Source organism: Panulirus ornatus, chromosome 47, assembly GCF_036320965.1.
Source record: "Panulirus ornatus isolate Po-2019 chromosome 47, ASM3632096v1, whole genome shotgun sequence".
NCBI lineage: Eukaryota > Metazoa > Arthropoda > Malacostraca > Decapoda > Palinuridae > Panulirus > Panulirus ornatus.
Window position 1 is genome coordinate 342,833 of NC_092270.1, and position 24,719 is coordinate 367,551.

Here is a 24,719-nt window from a genome sequence, read left to right on the forward strand (position 1 = left end):
TTTTATGTTGGTCAGACTGGTAAGGATCTTTCTGTTAGATTTGAGCAACATAAATATAGTGTAAGAACGGGGCAAGAATCAAATGCCTTCTTCAGTCACGTTAAAAACTATGATAATTGTACTGACTGGAGTAATGCCATCTCAGTTATTAACTTTAACTCTATTACCCAGAGAAATATCATGGAATCTTCTATTATCAAATACACAAAGAATTATAATCTTAATATTAGTGATGGTCTATACAAATTAGATAACTATATTGTTGATAAAATTTGTAAAATGATAAGTTTATGAACGCTCGTTGTATGTTTTGGACAATAACAAGTTTACCAAATGGCGTCCTAGCTTCGTCTCTTCGATGTATATCAGATGACTTTTATTTCTCTCTTGTGTCTCCCCTGATGATGTGATTATTACACAAAAGTGCACTTGGGAACTTATCGTGTTTCATTTTCCCCGTGGACTCATAGGAATATCTTGATCACGCACAAAATTGTGATCCTTTCCAACATACACAGACATATACATTGTTACACATGTACATATTCATACTTGTTAGCATTCATCCATTCTCGTTGCTACCCCCCACTTCTGCGAGGTAGCTCCAGGAAAACAGACAAAAAAAGGCCACATTCGTTTCCACTCAGTCTCTAGCTGTCATGTGTAATGCACAGAAACGACAGCCTGTCATCGAGTAAAAGATTTGTGATGAGGCACTACAGGTACTGTCCCACATCAATATGAGTCTATTGCGAGGCATTAGTGGTACTGTAACTCAACTTGAAGACTCGCAGTCATAAGGCATGCACCATATTCACTAAACTGCATCTGGGAGATTCTATGTATCATGAGACATTGTACCTACTATACCACATCTAGAAGATTCTATGTATCATATATTGTACGTAGTATACAACATCTAGAAGATTCTATGTATCATGAGACATTGCACGTACTATACCACATCTAGAGGATTCTATGTATCATGAGATATTGCACGTACTATACCACATCTAGAAGATTCTATGTATCATGAGACTGTACGTACTATACTACATCTAGAAGATTCTACGTATCATGAGGTATTGTACGTACTATACTACATCTAGAAGATTCTATGTATCATGAGATATTGTACGTACTATACCATATGAAGAAAATTCTATGTATCATGATATTGCAAATACTACAGCACATCTAGAAGATTCTATGTATCATGAGATATTGTACGTACTATACCACATCTAGAAGATTCTATGTATCATGAGATATTGCACGTACTATAACACATCTAGAAGATTCTATGTATCATGAGATACTGCGCGTACTTTAGCACATCTAGAAGATTCTAAATGTCTCGAGGCACCACAAGTAGTGTACCACATCTAAACGACCCCAGAGGTCATAAGGCACCACAATCACTCAACCACAACTAGGAGATTCTAGGTGTCATGGGGCACCACAGTTACTTTATCATATCGAGATCAAACCAGATGTCATGAAGCACTGCAGTACTGTACCATATCTAGAAGATTCTAAATGTCATAAGGCACCATAGGGAGTAAAATACATCTAAAGGATTCCAGATGTCGTGAGGCACCGCAACTTTTGTACATTTTATAAGATTCTAGACGTCATGAGACACCGCAGATGCTGTGCCACAACTACAAGATTCTATACGTCATGAGACATCGCAAGTACTGCACCACATTTAGAAAATTCTAGATATTATGAGGCACTTATTGATCTAGCCAGGGCTGCTAGAACAAACCTAAGTTGCCATTTATAGCGCAACATGATAAACGAGTTTTCGTCATGTGTGGCTGGAGGGTTGGTGAGCCCGGTAGCCTGCTGTGTGTCTGCTGCCTGCTGCTGGTGTGGCTGTCTGCGGACCCCAGCTGGTGTGTCTGTGTCTACTAGTCCCAGATGGTGCTGCTGTGTTAGCTTTCTATTGCTGGTGTGGCTATGTTTGCTGCCCTCTGCTGATGAGAGTGACCTTAGCTGTGTCTGCTGTCCCCAGCTTATGTGGCTATGTCTGTTCCCTGTAGTTGCTATGTCTTGTGTGCTGCGGCTGCTGCCGGCCAAGCTGTGTTTTCTGTCAGCCATCTGCTGCTGGTTTGGCTACGTTTGCTGACTCAATGCTGGTGTGGTCAAATGCTCTTCAACTCTTTCAATCATACTCTTCTTGTTACCCCACCCCTGTCTTATCTTATTACATCTCAGTCAATTATTACTTTTCACATCACATATTATCCACAGACATTTAACTTCTAGCAATCCCCTCAGCCGTACTTTCTCACCTAGAGCATATGCCTCGTTTCTATACATCGTCGGGATTACTATGCCATCAAGCATGCCTATTTTCTCCCTCATGGATAACTAACTCTCTTTTCATACTCTCCTCAATGTGCCCACGACCTTAGGTCCCCACCCACCACAAAGACTGACTTCAGCTTCCATACTTTTGTTTGCTGCCGCGTTCACTCGCAGCTACCTGAAACAACCCACTTGCTCCAAATGCTCTCTGTTCACACTCACACACCAAGTAACTGTTTCTGGCCACTGCCAAGCATAAACTTGCTTTTATTCACATATATCTCTAGTTTCTCATTTCAAACATATTCAATATCACCAGAGACAAATATTTTCACTTATTCTATCCATTTTGTGACGAACGGCAAAAAGTGAAGCTATGGAATCAGATAAGCATTTCCACTACAACATATGTCATTTCACATAAGGTCTACTAAGGTTTTCACAACCCATTCTGTATAGGCTTTCAACACACTTCTAGTGACGATCTTAACGCACATTTTGCTGACGCTTTCAACACAAGTTTCACACATTCTACTGACGATCTCAACACACGGTCTACTAAGGTTTTCACAACTCATTCTACTGACTCTTTCAACGCGTTCTAATGATGATCACACAATACACGTTCTACTGACATTCTCTTACAAAATTTCATAACTCGGGGAAAGAAAAAATACTGAAAGGTTTCATATTAACCGAGACATCCGATACCGCCATTAGCCTTACACAATTTACACTCCTGTAGCCATTAACGATACGCCCACCAAACATGAAAGGACACTACCGTTTTTTACTAACACGATGATCAATAACCCAGACGGCTTGACCCCATGAGTAATGTAATAGCGTGTATCCAATACAGCAGCTTCAGTCTTTACGAACGATCTTTTCTCATACTATGCAACTTTATGCAGAGGGTTGCAAGCCGCTGAATACAGCCTCTATACATTTAGCATTAAATAGAAATATGAATGACTGGTATATGGTAATTCAACCTTTGAAGCAAGAAACTTATTATTGCGAAAATTGGAACTAATGAAGACTATGGCTCAGTACTGTTCATACTGTTCAGTACAACTTGATCTTTCATTCGCTAACTGAGCTATGTGAATTAACTCTCTAAGCGGAGTAGCTTCAATTACCTTACGTGTATCTTCCACTTATATGAAAGGCTATTTTCAATCCCTGCGGCTCAATATGCATCCAATCTTTCCTGATGAGGGTCTGGTCTACCATGCTATTTCTGGCTGCACGTGTCCTATTATATGCGATACAACGTGGTCGGTCTGAATCACTTGGAAGTTAATTAACCGTATAGATACTACACTAGTTCCTCGTGCTATACTATACTAGTTCCTCATGTTATACTACACTAGTTCCTCATGCTATACTATACTAGTTCCTATGCTATACTAGACTAGTTCCTATACTATACTAGTTCCTCATGCTATACAATGCCAAATCCTTACACTATAATATACTAGTTCCTCATGGTATACTGTAATTTCACTGGTTGTTCAAGAAAAGAAAGGGCTATACCTTTTGTATCTGATAAATGACCCTTTTACTTAGGATAATGAATGGTTCTTTGTCTTAAACCAGGACAAATCTTAACATGTTTTCCACATACTTTTGCACGGTAAATCTGCCCATTGTAATCATTTACTATTAAAAGATTTGCACAATAGCAACTGCTTGTATTCGGAAACTTTTTTTTTATAAAATCACCTACCATAATCTGCGATACTTATAAATCTACACTTTTTACATGATAAGTAATGCATCTGGAGGATTAGATCTCTTTGACTGGAACTATATTGTTGATACAAACCTATCTAGTATTGCGGGATAGGCCCTGTGTGGCTATCTTTCATCAAATCCAGTTACTCAACATCCTCTGACCCTCTCAAAACATCATGTGACAGTTCAGCAAGAAGCCACAGCACTATTCTCAATTTATGTTTCCTTCTGTGCCAGTGTCGTCTCGTCCTCGAATTCCAGTTCTGTACCAAAACCCCATGTAACCAATACGACCTCGAGCTACATATCACTCCAATAAAAGCCCCATCCAAGCCATTATGAACGTCACCCATCAGTATGCCGTCTCTCCAGTGTTTGTTGAACGACTGTAACTTCATCACTAGCATAACTCACAGTATATTCTACTTTGGTAAAGTGTGTGAAAGAAGAAAGCTGAGAGTAAGTATGAATAAGAGCAAGGTTATTAGGTACAGTAGGGTTGAAGGATAAGTCAATTGGGAGGTAAGTTTGAATGGAGAAAAACCGGAGGAAGTGAAGTGTTTTAGATATTTGGGGGTGGATTTGGCAGCGGATTGAACCATGGAAGCGGATGTGAGTCATAGGGTGGAGGAGGGGGGCGAAAGTTCTGAGAGCGTTGAATAATGTGTGGAAGGCGAGAACCTTTATCTTGGAAAGCGAAAATGGGTATGTTTGAAGGAACAGTGGTTCCGACAATGTTATATGCTTGCGAGGCATGGGCTATAAACTATAGATAAAGCTATAGATAAAGTTGTGCGGAGGAGGGTGAATATGCTGGAAATGAGATGTTTAAGAACAATATGTGGTGTGAGGTGGTTTAATCGAATAAGTAATGAGAAGGTAAGAGAGATGTGTGGTAATAAAAAGAGTGTGGTTGAGAGAGCAAAAGAGGGTGTTTTGAAATAGTTTGGTCACATTGAGAGAATGAGCGAGGAAAGATTGACAAAGAGGATATATTATCAGAGGTGGAGGGAACGAGGGGAAGTGGGAGACCAAATTGGAGGTGGAAAGATGGAGTGAAAAAGATTTTGAGTGATCGGGGCCTGAACATGCAGGAGGGTGAAAGGCGTACAAGGAATAGAATGAATTGGAACGATGTGGTATACCAGGTTCGACGTGCTGTCAATGGATTGAACCAGGGCATGTGAAGCGTCTGGGGTAAACCATGGAAAGTTTTGTGGGTCCTGTATGTGGAAAGGGAGCTGTGGTTTCGGTGCATTATACATGACAGCTAGAGACTGAGTGTCAACGAAAGTGGCCTTTATTGTCTTTTCCTAGTGCTACCTCGAGCACATGGGCGGGGGGGGGGTCATTTCCTGTGTGGCGGGGTGGCGACGAGAATGAATAAGGGCAGACAGTATGAATTATGTACATGTGTATATATCTATATGTCTACGTGTTTATATATATGTATACATTAAAATGTATAGGTATTTATATTTGCGTGTGTGGGCTTGTATGTATATACATGTGTATGTGGGTAGGTCGGGCCATTCTTTCGTCCGTTTCCTTGCGCTACCTCGCTAACGCGGGAGACAGAGACAAAGTATAATAAAAAAAATTATGATTATATATGATATAATAATAACATCAATAATAATAATGATGATAGTGATAATGATGAGAATGATAATAACAATAATGATAATAATAATAATGATAATAATAATAATTTTTTTTTTCATACTATTCGCCATTTCCCGCGTTTACGAGGTAGCGTTAAGAACAGAGGACTGGGCCTTAGAGGGAAAATCCTCACCTGGCCCCCTTCTCTGTTTCTTCTTTTGGAAAATTAAAAAAAAAACGAGAGGGGAGGATTTCCAGCCACCCGCTCCCTCCCCTTTTAGTCGCCTTCTACGACACGCAGGGAATACGTGGGAAGTATTCTTTCTCCCCTATCCTCAGGGATAAAATAATAATAATAATAATGATAATAATGATAATAATGATAATAATAATAATAATAATGATAATAATAATAATAATAATAATAATAATAATAATAATGATAATAATAATAATCATCCTTGGGGATAGGGGAGAAAGAATTCTTCCCGAGCATTCCTCAGGTGTCGTAGGCGACTAAAGGGGAGGGCTAGAAACCCTCCCCTCCTTGTATTTTAAATTTCTAAAAGGGGAAACAGAAGAAGGAGTCACGCAGGGAGAGCTCATCCTCCTCGAAGGCTCAGATTGGGGTTTCTAAATGTGTGTGGATGTAACCAAGATGAGAAAAAAAGAGAGATAGGTAGTATGTTTGAGGAAAAGAACCTGGATGTTTTGGTTCTGAGTGAAACAAAGCTCAAGGGTAAAGGGGAAGAGTGGTTTGGGAATGTTTTGGGAGTAAAGTTAGGGGTTGGTGAAAGGACAAGAGCAAGGGAAGGAGTAGCACTACTCCTGAAAAAAGAGTGTTGGGAGTATGTGATAGAGTGTAAGAAAGTAAACTCTACATTGATATGGGTAAAACTGAAAGTGGATGGAGAGAGATGAGTGATTATTGGTGCATATGCACCTGGGCATGAGGAGAAAGATCATGAGAGGCGTTTTAGGAGCAGCTGAGTGAGTGTATTAGTAGTTTTGATGCACGAGACCGGGTTATAGTGATGGGAGATTTGAATGTAAAGGTGAGTAATGTGGTAGTTGAGGGAATAATTGGTGTACATGGGATGTTCAGTGTTGGAAATGGAAATGGTGAAGAGCTTGTAGATTTCTGTGCTGAAAAAGGATTGGTGATTGGGAATACCTGATTAAAAGAGAGATATACATAAGTATACGTATGTAAGTAGGAGAGATGGCCAGAAAGCGTTATTGGATTACATGTTAATTGATAGGCGCGCGAAAGAGAGACTTTTGGGCGTTAATGTGTTGAGAGGTGCAACTGGAGGGATGTCTGATCATTATCTTGTGGAGGCGAAGGTGAAGATTTGTAAAGGTTTTCAGAAAAGAAGAGAGAATGTTGAGGTGAAGAGAGTGGTGAGAGTAAGTGAGCTTGGGAAGGAGACTTTTGTGAGGAAGTACCAGGAGAGACTGAGTGCAGAATGGAAAAAGGTGAGAACAAAGGACGTAAGGGGAGTGGGGGAGGAATGGGATGCATTTAGGGAAGCAGTGATGGCTTGCGCAAAAGATGCTTGTGGCATGAGAAGTGTGGGAGGTGGGCAGATTAGAAATGTTAGTGAGCGGTGGATGAAGAAGTAAAATTATCAGTGAAAGAGAAGAGAGAGGCACTTAGACGAGTTTTGCAGGGAAATAGTGTAAACGACTGGGAGATGTATAAAAGAAAGAGGCAGGTCAAGAGAAAGGTGCAAGAGGTGAAAAAGAGGGCAAATGAGAGTTGGGGTGAGAGAGTATCATTAAATTTTAGGGAGAATAAAAAGATGTTTTGGAAGGAGGTAAATAAAGTGCGTAAGACAAGAGAACAAATGGGAACATCGGTGAAGGGGGCGAATGGGGAGGTGATAACAAGTAGTGGTGATGCGAGAGGGAGATGGAGTGAGTATTTTAAAAGTTTGTTGAATGTATTAGATGATAGAGTGGCAGCTATAGGGTGTTTTGGTCGAGGTGGTGTGTTAAGTGAGAGGGTTAGGGATAATGATTTGATAAACAGAGAAGAGGCAGTAAAAGCTTTCCGGAACATGAAAGGAGGCATGGCAGTGGGTTTGGATGGTATTGCAGTGGAATTTATTAAAAAAGGGGGTGACTGTGTTGTTGACTGCTTGGTAAGGATATTCTATGTATGTATTACTCATGGTAAGGTGTCTAAGGATCGGGTGAATGCATATATAGTGCCACTGTACAAAGGCTAAGGGGATAAAAGTGAGTGCTCAAATTACAGAGGTATAAATTTGTTGAGTATTCCTGGGAAATTATACGGGAGGGTATTGATTGAGAGAGTGAAGGCATGTACAAAGCATCAGATTGGGGAAGAGCAGTGTGGTTTCAGAGGTGGTAGAGGATTTGTGGATCAGGTGTTTAATTTGAAGAATGTATGTGAGAAATACTTAGAAAAGCAAATGGATTTGTATGTAGCATTTGGATCTGGAGAAGGCATATGATAGAGTTGACAGAGATGCTCTATGGAAGGTATTAAGAATATATCGTGTGAGAGGTAAGTTCTTTGTAGCAGTGGAAAGATTTTATCGAGGATGTAAGGCATGTGTACGAGTAGGAAGAGAGGAAAGTGACTTGTTTTCAGTGTATGTCGGTTTGCAGCAGGGGTACGTGATGTCTCCATGGTTGTTTGATTTGTTATGGATGGGGTTGTTAGGGAGGTAAATGCAAGATTTTTGGAGAGAGGGGCAAGTATGCAGTCTGTTGTGGATAAGAGAGCTTGGGAAGTGAGTCAGTTATTGTTCGCTGATGATATAGCGCTGGTGGCTGATTCGGGTGTGAAACTGCAGAACCTGGCGACTGAGTTTGGTAAAGTGTGTGAAGGAAGAAAGCTGAGGGTAAATGTGAATAAGAGCAAGGTTATTAGGTACAGTAGGATTGAGGGACAAGTCAATTTGGAGGTAAGTTTGAATGGAGAAAAACTGGAGGAAGTGAAGTGTTTTAGATATCTGGGAATGGATTTGGCACAGGATGGAACCATGAAAGTGGAAGTGAATCACAGGGTGGGGGAGGGGGCAAAAGTTCTGGGAGCGTTGAAAAATGTGTGGACGGCAGGAACATTATCTCGGAAAGCAAACATGGGTGTGTTTGAAGGAATAGTGGTTCCAATAATGTTATATGGTTGCGAGGCGTGGGCTATAGATAGAGTTGCGCGGAGGAGGGTGGATGTGTTGGAAATGAGATGTTTGAGGACAATATGTGGTGTGAGGTGGTTTGATCGAGTAAGTAATGAAAGGATAAGAGAGAAGTGTGGTAATAAAAAGAGCGTGGTTGAGAGAGCCGAAGAGGGTGTTTTGAAATGGTTTGGTCACATGGAGAGAATGAGTGAGGAAAGACTGACAAAGAGGATACATGTGTCAGAGGTGGAGGGAACGAGAAGAGGGAGACCAAATTGGAGGTGGAAAGATGGAGATAAAAAGATTTTGAGCGATTGGGGCCTGAACATGCAGGAGGGTGAAAGGAGTGCAAAGAATAGAGTGAATTGGAACGATGTGGTATACCGGGGTCGACGTGCTGTCTATGGATTGAACCAGTGCATGTGAAGCGGGGTAAACCATGGAAAGTTGTGTGGGGTCTGGATGTGGAAATCGAGCTGTGGTTTCGGTGCATTATACACGACAGCTAGAGACAGTGTGAACGAATGTGGCCTTTGTTGTCTTTTCCTAGCACTACCTCGCGCGCATGCAGGGGAGGGGCTTGTCATTTCCTGTGTGGCGGGGTGGCGACGAGAATGCGTAAAGGCAGCAAGTATGAATTATGCACATGTATATATATATATATATATATATATATATATATATATATATATATATATATATATATATATATTTTTTTTTTTTTTGTTTTTTTTCATACTATTTGCCATTTCCCGCGTTAGCGAGGTAGCGTTAAGAACAGAGAACTGGGCCTTAGAGGGAATATCCTCACCTGACCCCCTTCTCTGTTCCTTCTTTTGGAAAATTAAAAAAAAAAAAAAAAAAAAAGAAAGGGAAGGATTTCCAGCCACCCGCTCCCTCCCCTTTTAGTCGCCTTCTACGACACGCAGGGAATACGTGGGAAGTATTCTTTCTCCCCTATCCCCAGGGATAATATATATATATATATTCTCTTCCTTCTCTCACACTATTCGCCACTTCCCGCATTAGCGAGGCAGCGTTGAGAACAGAGGCAGCGTTGAGAACAGAGGACTGGGCCCTTGAGGGAACATCCTCACCTGGGCCCCTTCTCTGTTCCCTCTTTTGGGAAAAAAAAAAAAAAAAAAAAAAAATATATATATATATATATATATATATATATATATATATATGTCTGTGTATGCATATGTATGTATACGTTGAAATGTATAGATATGTATATGTGCGTGTGTGGACGTGTACATTTATATATATATATATATATATATATATATATATATATATATATATATATATATATATATATATATATATATATATATAATATATATTCATATATATATATATATATATATATATATATATATATATATATATATATATATATATATATATATATATATATATATTTATGGATTGAGCAAAAGATGCTTGTGGCATGAGAAGCGTGGGAGCTGGGTTGATTAGAAAGGGTAGTGAGTGGTGGGATGAAGAAGTAAGATTATTAGTGAAAGAGAAGAGAGAGGCATTTGGACGATTTTTGCAGGGAAAAAATGCAATTGAGTGGGAGATATATAAAAGAAAGAGACAGGAGGTCAAGAGAAAGGTGCAAGAGGTGAAAAAGAGGGCAAATGAGAGTTGGGGTGAGAGAGTATCATTAAATTTTAGGGAGAATAAAAAGATGTTCTGGAAGGAGGTAAATAAAGCGCGTAGGACAAGGGAGCAAATGGGAACTTCAGTGAAGGGCGCTAATGGGGAGGTGATAACAAGTAGTGGTGATGTGAGAAGGAGATGGAGTGAGTATTTTGAAGTTTGTTGAATGTGTTTGATGATAGAGTGGCAGATATAGGGTGTTTTGGTCGAGGTGGTGTGCAAAGTGAGAGGGTTAGGGAAAATGATTTGGTAAACAGGGAAGAGGTAGTAAAAGCGTTGCGGAAGATGAAAGCCGGCAAGGCAGCAGGTTTGGATGGTATTGCAGTGGAATCTATTAAAAAAGTGGGTGACTGTATTGTTGACTGGTTGGTAAGGTTATTTAATGTATGTATGACTCATGGTGAGGTGCCTGAGGATTGGCGGAATGCGTGCATAGTGCCATTGTACAAAGGCAAAGGGGATAAGAGTGAGTGCTCAAATTTCAGAGGTATAAGTTTGTTGAGTATTCCTGGTAAATTATATGAGAGGGTATTGATTGAGAGGGTGAAGGCATGTACAGAGCATCAGATTGGGGAAGAGCAGTATGGTTTCAGAAGTGGTAGAGGATGTGTGGATCAGGTGTTTGCTTTGAAGAATGTATGTGAGAAATACTTAGAAAAGTAAATGGATTTGTATGTAGCATTTATGGATCTGGGGAAAGTATATGATAGAGTTGACAGAGATGCTCTGTGGAAGGTATCAAGAATATATGGTGTGGCAGGCAAGTTGTTAGAAGCAGTGAAAAGTTTTTATCAAGGATGTAAGGCATGTGTGCGTGTAGGAAGAGAGGAGAGTGATTGGTTCTCAGTGAATGTAGGTTTGCGGCAGGGGTGTGTGATGTCTCCATGGTTGTTTAATTTGTTTATGGATGGGGTTGTTAGGGAGGTGAATGCAAGAGTTTTGGAAAGAGGGGCAAGTATGAAGTCTGTTGTGGATGAGAGAGCTTGGGAAGTGAGTCAGTTGTTGTTCGCTGATGATACAGCGCTGGTGGCTGATTCATGTGAGAAACTGCAGAAGCTGGTGACTGAGTTTGGTAAAGTGTGTGAAAGAAGAAAGTTAAGAGTAAATGTGAATAAGAGCAAGGTTATTAGGTACAGTAGGGTTGAGGGTCAAGTCAATTGGGAGGTAAGTTTGAATGGAGAAAAACTGGAGGAAGTAAAGTGTTTTAGATATCTGGGAGTGGATCTGGCAGCGGATGGAACCATGGAAGCGGAAGTGAATCATAGGGTGGGGGAGGGGGCGAAAATCCTGGGAGCCTTGAAGAATGTGTGGAAGTCGAGAACATTATCTCGGAAAGCAAAAATGGGTATGTTTGAAGGAACAGTGGTTCCAACAATGTTGTATGGTTGCGAGGCGTGGGCTATGGATAGAGTTGTGCGCAGGAGATTGGATGTGCTGGAAATGAGATGTTTGAGGACAATGTGTGGTGTGAGGTGGTTTGATCGAGTAAGCAATGTAAGGGTGAGAGAGATGTGTGGAAATAAAAACAGCGTGGTTGAGAGAGCAGAAGAGGGTGTTTTGAAATGGTTTGGGCACATGGAGAGAATGAGTGAGGAAAGATTGACCAAGAGGATGTATGTGTCGGAGGTGGAGGGAACGAGAAGTGGGAGACCAAATTGGAGGTGGAGAGATGGAGATAAAAAGATTTTGAGCGATTGGGGCCTGAACATGCAGGAGGGTGAAAGGAGTGCAAAGAATAGAGTGAATTGGAACGATGTGGTATACCGGGGTCGACGTGCTGTCTAGTGGATTGAACCAGTGCATGTGAAGCGGGGGTAAACCATGGAAAGTTGTGTGGGGTCTGGATGTGGAAATCGAGCTGTGGTTTCGGTGCATTATACACGACAGCTAGAGACGAGTGTGAACGAATGTGGCCTTTGTTGTCTTTTCCTAGCACTACCTCGCGCGCATGCAGGGGAGGGGCTTGTCATTTCCTGTGTGGCGGGGTGGCGACGAGAATGCGTAAAGGCAGCAAGTATGAATTATGCACATGTATATATATATATATATATATATATATATATATATATATATATATATATATATATATATATATATTTTTTTTTTTTTTGTTTTTTTTCATACTATTTGCCATTTCCCGCGTTAGCGAGGTAGCGTTAAGAACAGAGAACTGGGCCTTAGAGGGAATATCCTCACCTGACCCCCTTCTCTGTTCCTTCTTTTGGAAAATTAAAAAAAAAAAAAAAAAACAAGAAAGGGAAGGATTTCCAGCCACCCGCTCCCTCCCCTTTTAGTCGCCTTCTACGACACGCAGGGAATACGTGGGAAGTATTCTTTCTCCCCTATCCCCAGGGATAATATATATATATATATTCTCTTCCTTCTCTCACACTATTCGCCACTTCCCGCATTAGCGAGGCAGCGTTGAGAACAGAGGCAGCGTTGAGAACAGAGGACTGGGCCCTTGAGGGAACATCCTCACCTGGGCCCCTTCTCTGTTCCCTCTTTTGGGAAAAAAAAAAAAAAAAAAAAAAAAAAATATATATATATATATATATATATATATATATATATATATATATATATAGTCTGTGTATGCATATGTATGTATACGTTGAAATGTATAGATATGTATATGTGCGTGTGTGGACGTGTACATTTATATATATATATATATATATATATATATATATATATATATATATATATATATATATATATATATATATAATATATATTCATATATATATATATATATATATATATATATATATATATATATATATATATATATATATATATATATATATATATATTTATGGATTGAGCAAAAGATGCTTGTGGCATGAGAAGCGTGGGAGCTGGGTTGATTAGAAAGGGTAGTGAGTGGTGGGATGAAGAAGTAAGATTATTAGTGAAAGAGAAGAGAGAGGCATTTGGACGATTTTTGCAGGGAAAAAATGCAATTGAGTGGGAGATATATAAAAGAAAGAGACAGGAGGTCAAGAGAAAGGTGCAAGAGGTGAAAAAGAGGGCAAATGAGAGTTGGGGTGAGAGAGTATCATTAAATTTTAGGGAGAATAAAAAGATGTTCTGGAAGGAGGTAAATAAAGCGCGTAGGACAAGGGAGCAAATGGGAACTTCAGTGAAGGGCGCTAATGGGGAGGTGATAACAAGTAGTGGTGATGTGAGAAGGAGATGGAGTGAGTATTTTGAAGTTTGTTGAATGTGTTTGATGATAGAGTGGCAGATATAGGGTGTTTTGGTCGAGGTGGTGTGCAAAGTGAGAGGGTTAGGGAAAATGATTTGGTAAACAGGGAAGAGGTAGTAAAAGCGTTGCGGAAGATGAAAGCCGGCAAGGCAGCAGGTTTGGATGGTATTGCAGTGGAATCTATTAAAAAAGTGGGTGACTGTATTGTTGACTGGTTGGTAAGGTTATTTAATGTATGTATGACTCATGGTGAGGTGCCTGAGGATTGGCGGAATGCGTGCATAGTGCCATTGTACAAAGGCAAAGGGGATAAGAGTGAGTGCTCAAATTTCAGAGGTATAAGTTTGTTGAGTATTCCTGGTAAATTATATGAGAGGGTATTGATTGAGAGGGTGAAGGCATGTACAGAGCATCAGATTGGGGAAGAGCAGTATGGTTTCAGAAGTGGTAGAGGATGTGTGGATCAGGTGTTTGCTTTGAAGAATGTATGTGAGAAATACTTAGAAAAGTAAATGGATTTGTATGTAGCATTTATGGATCTGGGGAAAGTATATGATAGAGTTGACAGAGATGCTCTGTGGAAGGTATCAAGAATATATGGTGTGGCAGGCAAGTTGTTAGAAGCAGTGAAAAGTTTTTATCAAGGATGTAAGGCATGTGTGCGTGTAGGAAGAGAGGAGAGTGATTGGTTCTCAGTGAATGTAGGTTTGCGGCAGGGGTGTGTGATGTCTCCATGGTTGTTTAATTTGTTTATGGATGGGGTTGTTAGGGAGGTGAATGCAAGAGTTTTGGAAAGAGGGGCAAGTATGAAGTCTGTTGTGGATGAGAGAGCTTGGGAAGTGAGTCAGTTGTTGTTCGCTGATGATACAGCGCTGGTGGCTGATTCATGTGAGAAACTGCAGAAGCTGGTGACTGAGTTTGGTAAAGTGTGTGAAAGAAGAAAGTTAAGAGTAAATGTGAATAAGAGCAAGGTTATTAGGTACAGTAGGGTTGAGGGTCAAGTCAATTGGGAGGTAAGTTTGAATGGAGAAAAACTGGAGGAAGTAAAGTGTTTTAGATATCTGGGAGTGGATCTGGCAGCGGATGGAACCATGGAAGCGGAAGTGAATCATAGGGTGGGGGAGGGGGCGAAAATCCTGGGAGCCTTGAAGAATGTGTGGAAGTCGAGAACATTATCTCGGAAAGCAAAAATGGGTATGTTTGAAGGAACAGTGGTTCCAACAATGTTGTATGGTTGCGAGGCGTGGGCTATGGATAGAGTTGTGCGCAGGAGATTGGATGTGCTGGAAATGAGATGTTTGAGGACAATGTGTGGTGTGAGGTGGTTTGATCGAGTAAGCAATGTAAGGGTGAGAGAGATGTGTGGAAATAAAAACAGCGTGGTTGAGAGAGCAGAAGAGGGTGTTTTGAAATGGTTTGGGCACATGGAGAGAATGAGTGAGGAAAGATTGACCAAGAGGATGTATGTGTCGGAGGTGGAGGGAACGAGAAGTGGGAGACCAAATTGGAGGTGGAGAGATGGAGTGAAAAAGACTTTGAGTGATCGGGGCCTTAATATGCAGGAGGGTGAAAGGCGGGCAAGGAATAGAGTGAATTGGATCGATGTGGTATACCGGGGTTGACGTGCTGTCAGTGGATTGAATCAGGACATGTGAAGCGTCTGGGGTAAACCATTGAAAGTTGTGTGGGGCCTGGATGTGGAAAGGGAGCTGTGGTTTCGGGCATTATTGCATGACAGCTAGAGACTGAGTGTGAACGAATGGGGCCTTTGTTGTCTTTTCCTAGCGCTACCTCGCACACATGAGGGGGGAGGGGGATGGTATTCCATGTGTGGCGAGGTGGCGATGGGAATGAATAAAGGCAGACAGTGTGAATTGTGTGCATGGGAATATATGTATGTGTCTGTGTGTGTATATATATGTGTACATTGAGATGTATAGGTATGTATATTTGCGTGTGTGGACGTGTATGTATATACATGTGTATGGGGGTGGGTTGGGCCATTTCTTTCGTCTGTTTCCTTGCGCTACCTCGCAAACGCGGGAGACAGCGACAAAGCAAAATAAAATAAATATAAATATATATATATATATATATATATATATATATATATATATATATATATATATATATACATATACATATATATATATATATATATATATATATATATATATATATATACATATACATATATATATATATATATATATATATATATATATATATATATATATATATATTTTTTTTTTTTATGCATGCTGGTGGATTGGGCCATTCTTTCGTCTGTTTCCTTGCGCTACCTTGCTAACGCGGGAGACAGCGACAAAGTATAATAAATAAACATATAAATGATGATAATAATAATAATAATAATAATAATAATAATAATGATAATAATAATAATAATAATGATAATAGTAATGATAACAATAATAAGCTAAGGAAGGAGTAGCACTACTCCTAAAGCAGGAATTGTGGGAGTGTGTAATAGAGTGTAAGGAAGTAAATCTTAGATTGATATAGGTAAAACTGAAAGTGGATGGCGAAAGATGAGTGATTATTCGTGCTTCTGGACCTGATCATGAGAGGAAAGATTCTGAGAGGTAAATGTGAGAGGTAAATGTTTTGGGAGCAGCTGAGTGAGTGTGTCAGCAGTTTTGGTGCACGAGACCGGGTATTAATAATGGGCGATTTGAATGCGGAGGTGAGTAATGTGAAAGTTGAGAGTATAATTGGGGAACACGGGGCATTCCATTGTTGTGAATGGAAATGGTGAAGAGCTCGTGGATCTGTGACGAAAAAAGACTGGTGATTGGAAATACCCCGTTTAAAAAGAGATATCCACAAGTATACGTATGTGAGTAGGAGAGGTCGTCAACGGGCATTATTAGATTACGTATTAATCGATAGGCGCGTAAGAAGAGAGAGCCCTTTGGATGCAATTTTGCTGAGAGGGGCAGCTTGTAGGATATCTGATCACTATCTTGTGGAGGCTAAAGTGAAGATTTGTAGGAGTTTTCAAGAAAGAAGAGCGAATGTTGGGTAGAAGAGAATTGTAAGAGTAAATGAGCTTGGAAGGGAGACTTGTATGAAGAAATTCCAGGAGAGATTGAGTGTAGAATGGCAGAAGGTGAAAGCAAATGAAGCAAGGGGAGTGGGTTAGGAACGGGATGTATTTAGGGAAGCAGTGACAGCATGTGCAAGAGACGCATGTGGTATGAGAAAGGTGGGAGGTGGGCAGATCAGGAAGGGTAGTGAGTGGTGGGATGAAGTAAAGTTGTTAGTGAAAGAGAAAAGAGAGGTGTTTGACGATACTTACAAGGTAGGAGTGCAAATGACTGGGAGATGTATAGGAGAAAGCGGCAGTAAATCAAGATGAAGGTGGAAGGGTTGAAAAAGAGGGCAAATGAGAGTTTGGGTGAGAGAGTATCATAAAATTTTAGAGAGGATAAAAAAATGTTTTGGAAAGAGGTGATCAATGTGCGTAAGACAAGGGAACCAATGGGAACATCGGTGAAGGGGGCAAGGGGAAGTGACAACAGGTACTGATGGAGCGAGGAGGAGATGGAGTGAGTATTTTGAAGGTTTGTTGAATGTGTTTGATGATAGAGTGGCAAATGTCGGGTGTTTTGGTGGATGGTGTACGAAGTGAGAGTCAGAGAGAGTGATTCAGTGTTGAGAGAAGAGGTAATGAAAGTAACGCAGAAGATGAAGTCCGGCAAGGCGGCGGGATTGGATGGTACTGCAGTTGAATTTATCAAAAAAGGGGGTGACTGTGTTGTTGATTGGTTGGTGAAGATATTCAGTATATGTATGGATCATGGTGAAAGGCCTGGGTTTTGGTGGAATGCATGTATAGTGCCACTGTACAAAGACAAAGGGGATAAAGGTTAAGTATTCAAACTACAGTGGCATGAATCTGTTTAGTATTCCTGGAAAATTGTATGGAAGGGTAGTGATTTAGAGGGTGAAGGCATATACAGAGCATTAGATTGGGGAGGAGCAGTGTGGTTTCAGAAGTGGTAGAGGATGTGTGGATCAGGTGTTTACTTTAAAGAATATATGTGAGAAATATTTAGAAAAAGATGGATCTGTATGTAGCATTTATGGATCTGGAGAAGGCGTGTGATAGGGTTGATAGAGATGTTTTTTGGAAGGTCTTAAGAATATGTGATGTGGAAGGTAAGCTGCTAGATGCAGTGATTTTTTTTTTTTCCAATGGTGTAAGGCATGTGTACGCGTAGGAAGAGAAGAAGGTGATTGGTTTCCAGCGAAGGTCTTTTACAGCAGTGATGTGTGATGCCCCCATGGTTGTTTGATTTGTTTATGAATGGGATGGTGAGGGAGGTAAATGAAGGAGTTTTGGAGAGAGGGGCAAGTATGAAGTCTGTTGGGGATGAGAGGGCCTTAGAAGTGAGTCAACTGTTGTTCCCCGATGATACAGCACTGGTTTACATGAGTTTACATGAGAAAGACAGACAACAGGAGGCCTGATTGGCCCACGAATCGGTTGTCTAGTAAAGATAAAAGTCATTTGACAAGGAAATATAATTCCGCTCAGCATTTTTCTTAAGCTATCACCGACTCCACGATGCGTTACATTAGACTTCTAGTGTCTCCGTTACCGCTGCGGTTTATAAGATTATTTCTGACGTATTTCTTATCTGAATTATAGAATTTTGTCTAAAAGGCTTTTGAAGGTATTCATAGTCTTAGCATTCATACTACGTCTGACAGTAATCATTCCAGTGCTCAACACACCCATAGGAATCTATTTTTCTCATGTCCGTACTGCATCTTTTATGAGTTTTATTCCATTTGTTATGGTAACCGTATTTTCTTGTATTTCGAAAAGATGTTCGTGATTAACTTTATCGAAATTGTTCAGAATTTTTGAACACTTGGATTAAGTCCCCCCGAAGTCTACGTTTTTTAAGGGAGAAGAGAACCAATCATTTTAGCCTCTCTTCATATGCCAGATTTATAAGGGATCGGATCAAATTTGTCGCCCGCCTTTGTACTTACTCTAATCATTCCTCGTCTTTTTGATATTTTGGGGACCAAAACTGGACCGCACATTTAAGATGTGGTCTTGTTAGAGAATTATGAAGTGTGAGAAGTATATCTGGTATCTTGTAATCTATGTTCCTAGCTGTGGAACCTAACATTTGGTTGCCTTTTTACTTGCTGCTTGACACTGTTTAATGTATTTCAGATCGTTGCTAATGGCAACTCCAAGGTCATTTTCTTTATGTACTTTAGTGAGAGAGTTTCCGAATAGTTTTTAGTCGTAACGTATATTCTTGTCTCCAAAGTGCATAACTTTACATTTGTTTACATTAAACTTCATTTGTCATTTGTCTGACCACGTTGCTAGTAAGTTAAGATCTCTTTTAAGCATTTCGCAGTCCCGCCTGTTTAAAGCTCTACCTCCTAGTTTAGTCATCAGCATATTTGGAGATCTTAGATATAAGACCGAATTCTAGGTCATTCATGTATATCATGAAAAGAATTGGGCCTAGGATCGACCCCTGTGGCATACCACTCATTACATCTAGCCAATCTGAGGCTTCGCCGTTTAATACTACACACTGCTTTCTTCTGGTAAGCCAGCCTCTGATCCATGTACAGAGTTCTTCACCGACTCCGTTTGCTTTGAGTTTATTCAAAAGTCTCTTGTGAGGTACTTTACATTAAGCCTTTTGCAAATCTAAATATAGCACATCAGACGGTAGAATATCGTCCCAGTTCTGATGAATAACATTAAAGAATTCCAGCAATTTCGTCAGGCAGGATCTTCTATTGCGGAAACCTTGTTCGTTGTCCGATATCATCTTATGCTCGAGAAACGTGACTATTTTATCTCATATTATTTTTTCCATCATTTTACCTAACACTGATGTAAGACTAATTGGGTGGTAGTTCAAGGCACACATTGTGTCTTCATTTTTATATACTGGAGTAACATTTGCTAGTTTCCAGTCAGTTGACATAACCATCCGATAGAGATATGATGAATATTTCTGTTATAGGGTGTATCAGCCATCTCCTGACCACCTTTGAAAACCTTGGAGCTAAGTTATCTGGGCCGTTGGATTTCTTAGGATTTAATTGGTCCAGGTATTTAAGTACTTCAGCGCTCTTTATTTCTCTAACCTTCAACTCTTCTTCATCAGATCCTTGAAACATTTTTATTGGTCACGGTATTCAAGATGTCTCTTCAATCGTGAATGCAGATTTAAAAGAACAATCTAGTATGGTAGCCATTTCCTTGTCGTCAGTAGTTAGAATGTCATATTAGTTTCGTAATGATCCTTTACTGTTTTCCTTTGTCTTATATATTTGAAGAATTCCTTAGGATTATTCTTAACTTTCAAGGATATTCTTTATTCTTCCTCACATTTACTCTGTCTTATAACCTTACACTCTCTTTGGATTTTGATTAATTCCTGGTGATTTTCATAGGTTTCCGTCTATTCAAATTTCTTACACGTTTTCTTCTTTTGGCGGATTAGTCCTTCTGTTCTATTCACCATGATGGTTTTGAAATATTGCAAATTCTCTTCGTAATTCGTGGAATATGTTTTCAATCTCGAGTAGTATGTTTTTAGAATTGTTCCACATCTGTACTGTATGAACATCAAGAAGTTTTGTCCAAATGGTACTGCAAATTTCATGTCTGGTGGCAGATTCGAGAGAGAAATTGCAGAAGTTGGCCACCGAGTTTGGATATGTGTGTGAAAGGAAAATGTTGAAAGTAAATGTGAATAAGAGCAAGATTATCAGGTTCAGCAGGGTCGAGGGACAAGTTAGGTGGGATGTAAGTCTAAATTGAGAAAAATTAGAGGAAGTGAAGTGTTTTTGATATCTTGGAGTAGACTTGGCAGCATACGGAACCATTGAAGCGGAAGCGAGTCATAAGGTGGGAGAGGGGGCGAAGGTTCTGGGAGCGATGAAGAATGTGTGGAAAGAAAGTTGTCTCAGAGAGCAAAAATGGGTATATTTGAAGGAATATTAGTTCCAACAATATCATATGGTTGCGAGGCATGGGGTATAGATAGGGTTGTACGGAGGAGGATGGATGTGTTGAAAATGGGATAATTGAGGACAACGTGTGGTATGAGGTGGTTTGATCGAGTAAGTAATGGAAGGGTAATAGAGATGTGTGGAAATAAAATGAGCGTGGCTGAGAGAGCAGAAGAGGGTATATTGAAATGGTTTGGACATATGGGGAGAATGAGTGACGAAAGGTTGACAAAGGGGATGTATTTGTCAGAGATGGTAGGAACAAGGAGAAGCGGGAATGCAAATAGGAGGTGGAAGGATAGAATGAAAAAGAGTTTTGAGTGACTGGGGCCTAAACATGCAGGAGGTGAAAGGCGTGCAAGGAATACAGTGAAATGGACCGATGTGGTGTACTGGGGTCGGCGTGCTATCAATGGACTGAACCAGGGGATGTGAAACATCTGAGGTAAACCATAAAAAGGTTTGTGGGGCTTGGATGTGGATAGGGAGCTGAGGTTTCGGTGCATTACACATGACAGCTAGAGTCAGTATGAGTGTGAGCGGATGTGGCCTTTTTCGTCTGTTTCCTGGGGTTACCTGGCTGACGCAGGGGGTGGCGATGCTGTTTCCAGTGGGGCGGGGTGGCGTAGAGAATGGGTGAAGACAAATAAGTATGAATATGTATATGTGTACATATGTATATGTGTATATGCTTATGTATATGTATTTATATATGTATATGGACGTGTATGTACATATTTTGGTATACGAGTGGATAGGTCTTTCTTCGTCTGTTTCCTGGCGCTACCTCGCTGACTCGGAAAAAGGCGATCAAATATGATAAACAGATGAAATAGATAATTGAATAATTATGATAATGATAATGGTAATCATAATCATAACAGTGTATATCAGTATTATCATTATTATATGAATAATGATATTGATGATAATAATGATGACAATAATGATGATAATAATAGTAATAATGATGATGATAATAATAATGATAATAGTAATAATAATAATAATAATACTAATAATAATAATAATAATAATAATAATAATGATGATAATGATAATAATGATAATAATAATAATCATGATAATAATAATAATAATAATAGAAATAATAATAATAATAATAATAATAATAATAATAATAATAATGACAATAATAATAATGATACTAATGATGATGATAATAATAATAATAATAATAGTAATAATAATAATAATAATGATAATAATAATAATGATAATAATAATAATGATAATAATAATAATAAATAATAATGATAGAAATGATGATAACCTGGGGATAAGGGAGACAGAATACTTCTCAAGTATCCCTGCGTGTCGTAAGAGTCGACTAAAAGAGGAAGGACCTGGGGGCTGGAAATCCTCCTCTCCAGTTTTTACTTTTCCAAAGGAAGGAACAGAGAAGGGGGCCAAGTGAGGGTATTCCCTCGAAGGCTCAGTCCTCTGTTCTTAACGCTACCTCACTAACGTGGGTAATAGCAAATATGTATGAAAAATGTAATATTGCTACTAATAATTACTTCATACCATTCGCCATTTCCCGCGTTAGCGAGGTAGTGTTAAGAACAGAGGACTGAGCCTTCGAGGGAATATCCTCACTTGGCCCCCTTCTCTGTTCCTTCTTTTGGAAAATTAGAAATGAGAGGGGAGGATTTCCAGCCCCCTGCTCTCTTCCCTTTTAGTCGCCTTCTACGACACGCGGAGAATACATGGGAAGTATTCTTTCTTCCCTATCCCCAAGGATAATTACTAATTACTATCATTATTATCATCATTATTATTATTATTACTATTATCATTATCATTATTATAATATTCATTATCATTATCATTATTGATTATCACTAATATCATTAATTACTATTACCAACAGAAATTACAAATTACTATTATCATTCCAACTGGTGAACCTTTCAGTATGATTCAGTCCCACGAAAACGATAGCTTCACAAGAGTTTCGTAGTTTAGCTAACTGATTAGATAAGTATTAACCAACTTCACATTTTTATACCAAGGAAAACGAATATTCATACAAAATCTTCACCCCTTCTGATAGTAGAAGAAATCAGGAACTCAGGGATTAGTGAAAGAGCAGAAAGCCATAGAGATGTTTCCAAGAGAAAGACTAAGATTTCTATGTTAGTAAAAGAAACGGATTTGGTAAAGGACGTGGATATAATAAACAATCAGACACTACTGATGCTGCTATATAAACTATGTTGCCGCACCAGCAATCGAAAACACATAGCTGTTTTCCATACAGGCGATAAATATACCTCGTCTAATATGAAGTAAAGGCACAGTCAATTTCTATGAACAAATTTTTTAATGAATGGCTATGTTGGAAGCGATATTTATGCCACTGGTTAATGAAGTCTATCATAATGACAATTTTACATTATTGCGAAGAAAGAATTATAGAAATCTATTGCCATATTCATTGTCACAAGGTTAAGGGAATGGCGAGAGTGAGTCAGCATACTCTATATCCGCCGATCATAAATGGACGAGCTATGTCTGAATGATGCAGCAATGAAGGGCAACGCGTCTTAAAATTCATCCGATACAGTCAGAAATACTATCCCATACAGCTCACTGTACCGTCCCACTGATTTTCAGTTATCCTTTCCACCATGATGTTTGATGTGAGATTCTGTTATGTTGATAATGAATTGGAAGGCAAGATTTCCCTTCTTAGTCTAAGGGAAACCTATGCATGTCTAGATAACTGATACCTGGCAAGTATTCTTCGCCCCAGACTTTCTTAGTTTATCAATAACGCTTGAAACACGAACATACGGAAAGTTATAATCATTGGATTGTGTTTCATACCGTCCTGATCCCTCCCTCCAGTAAAATCAAAGTGACCAATACCTTTCTTATACACTGAGCTGAACCATAACGAACTTAGCTTACCGTGGTCTAGCCCACAATAGCCTAGCCAGTCTAACCTAAGACCAATAAGGAAAAAGTGCCTGTCAGGCATTACTGAACGCAAACACTGGGCTCGAGCTTATTATAGAGATAAGATTTATATTTTGGCCATTATCATGAAAAGAATACCGGGGGTTATGACGTTGTATAAGTATCGGAAGGTATCGGCCAGGTCAGCATGGGCTAGAGTCCTATAGAAAATCGATGTTGATGACTGAAACAAATGATTTTTAAGTGTGACATTTCCCGGCTGGTATTGTTACGTAATAGAACTCCCCGAGATCGCAGTTTGCCCCCTACCTCAGTGCAGTGACAGTGAGAGGCAACTAGAGTTATGGGTATTTAGTTCATATAACCAAAGGTGTTGCAGTGTGCTGAAAGGAGGAAGCAATCCCACAAATGAAATTGGAATAAATTCCGTCAATCTTGACTTTCGAACTTTTCAAGTGTTTGATGCCATTTGGCTGATCTACTTGAATCTATGCATGGTGTATAACCGATACTCTAAACATAGGAATAAGTTGTTGGAAGTTTTTTTGGCATATGAATGCAACATAACCTTGTAAACTCTCAGCTTGAGAAGTGCAGGATGTTGAAAGATCGCAACGTATCTTCTTGTATTTCAGTGAATTTAGTTATCAATAGTTTGTGTTGTATTTTTTAGAATATCATCATGTTCGTCGAGCAATTTTCCATTCATAGAGGCATATTTTTGGATGACAATATTTCTGTATCAATATAATCTTAAGAGTGAAATTGACGGCCTTGACCCAGGTTACAGAACATGGTCAGTTAGATACTAAGCATGATGATTTCAAAATGTTATTAGTCATGGCAGAGGAGGTACTGCATGAAGCGCCACACCAGATATCCTTCACTGACTCCCGTACCTACCCACGTTGTCTGCCGCTACACAGGCGTGATTATCATTTTCACCTGTCACTATCCCTACGTCTGTATCAACATCCTCAATACCTGTCATCATCCCCAGGTGTGTACCACAATCCTTCACACCTGTCACTATCCCTCATGTTTGT

General features: G+C 39.5%; 1 protein-coding gene across 5 annotated transcripts in view; it reads right to left on the bottom strand.

Moving 5' to 3' along the window:
* Positions 1-24,719, bottom strand: part of LOC139763402 (tyrosine-protein kinase Dnt-like) — a 487,587-nt gene that overhangs the window by 146,177 nt on the left and 316,691 nt on the right. The window lies entirely within an intron of this gene.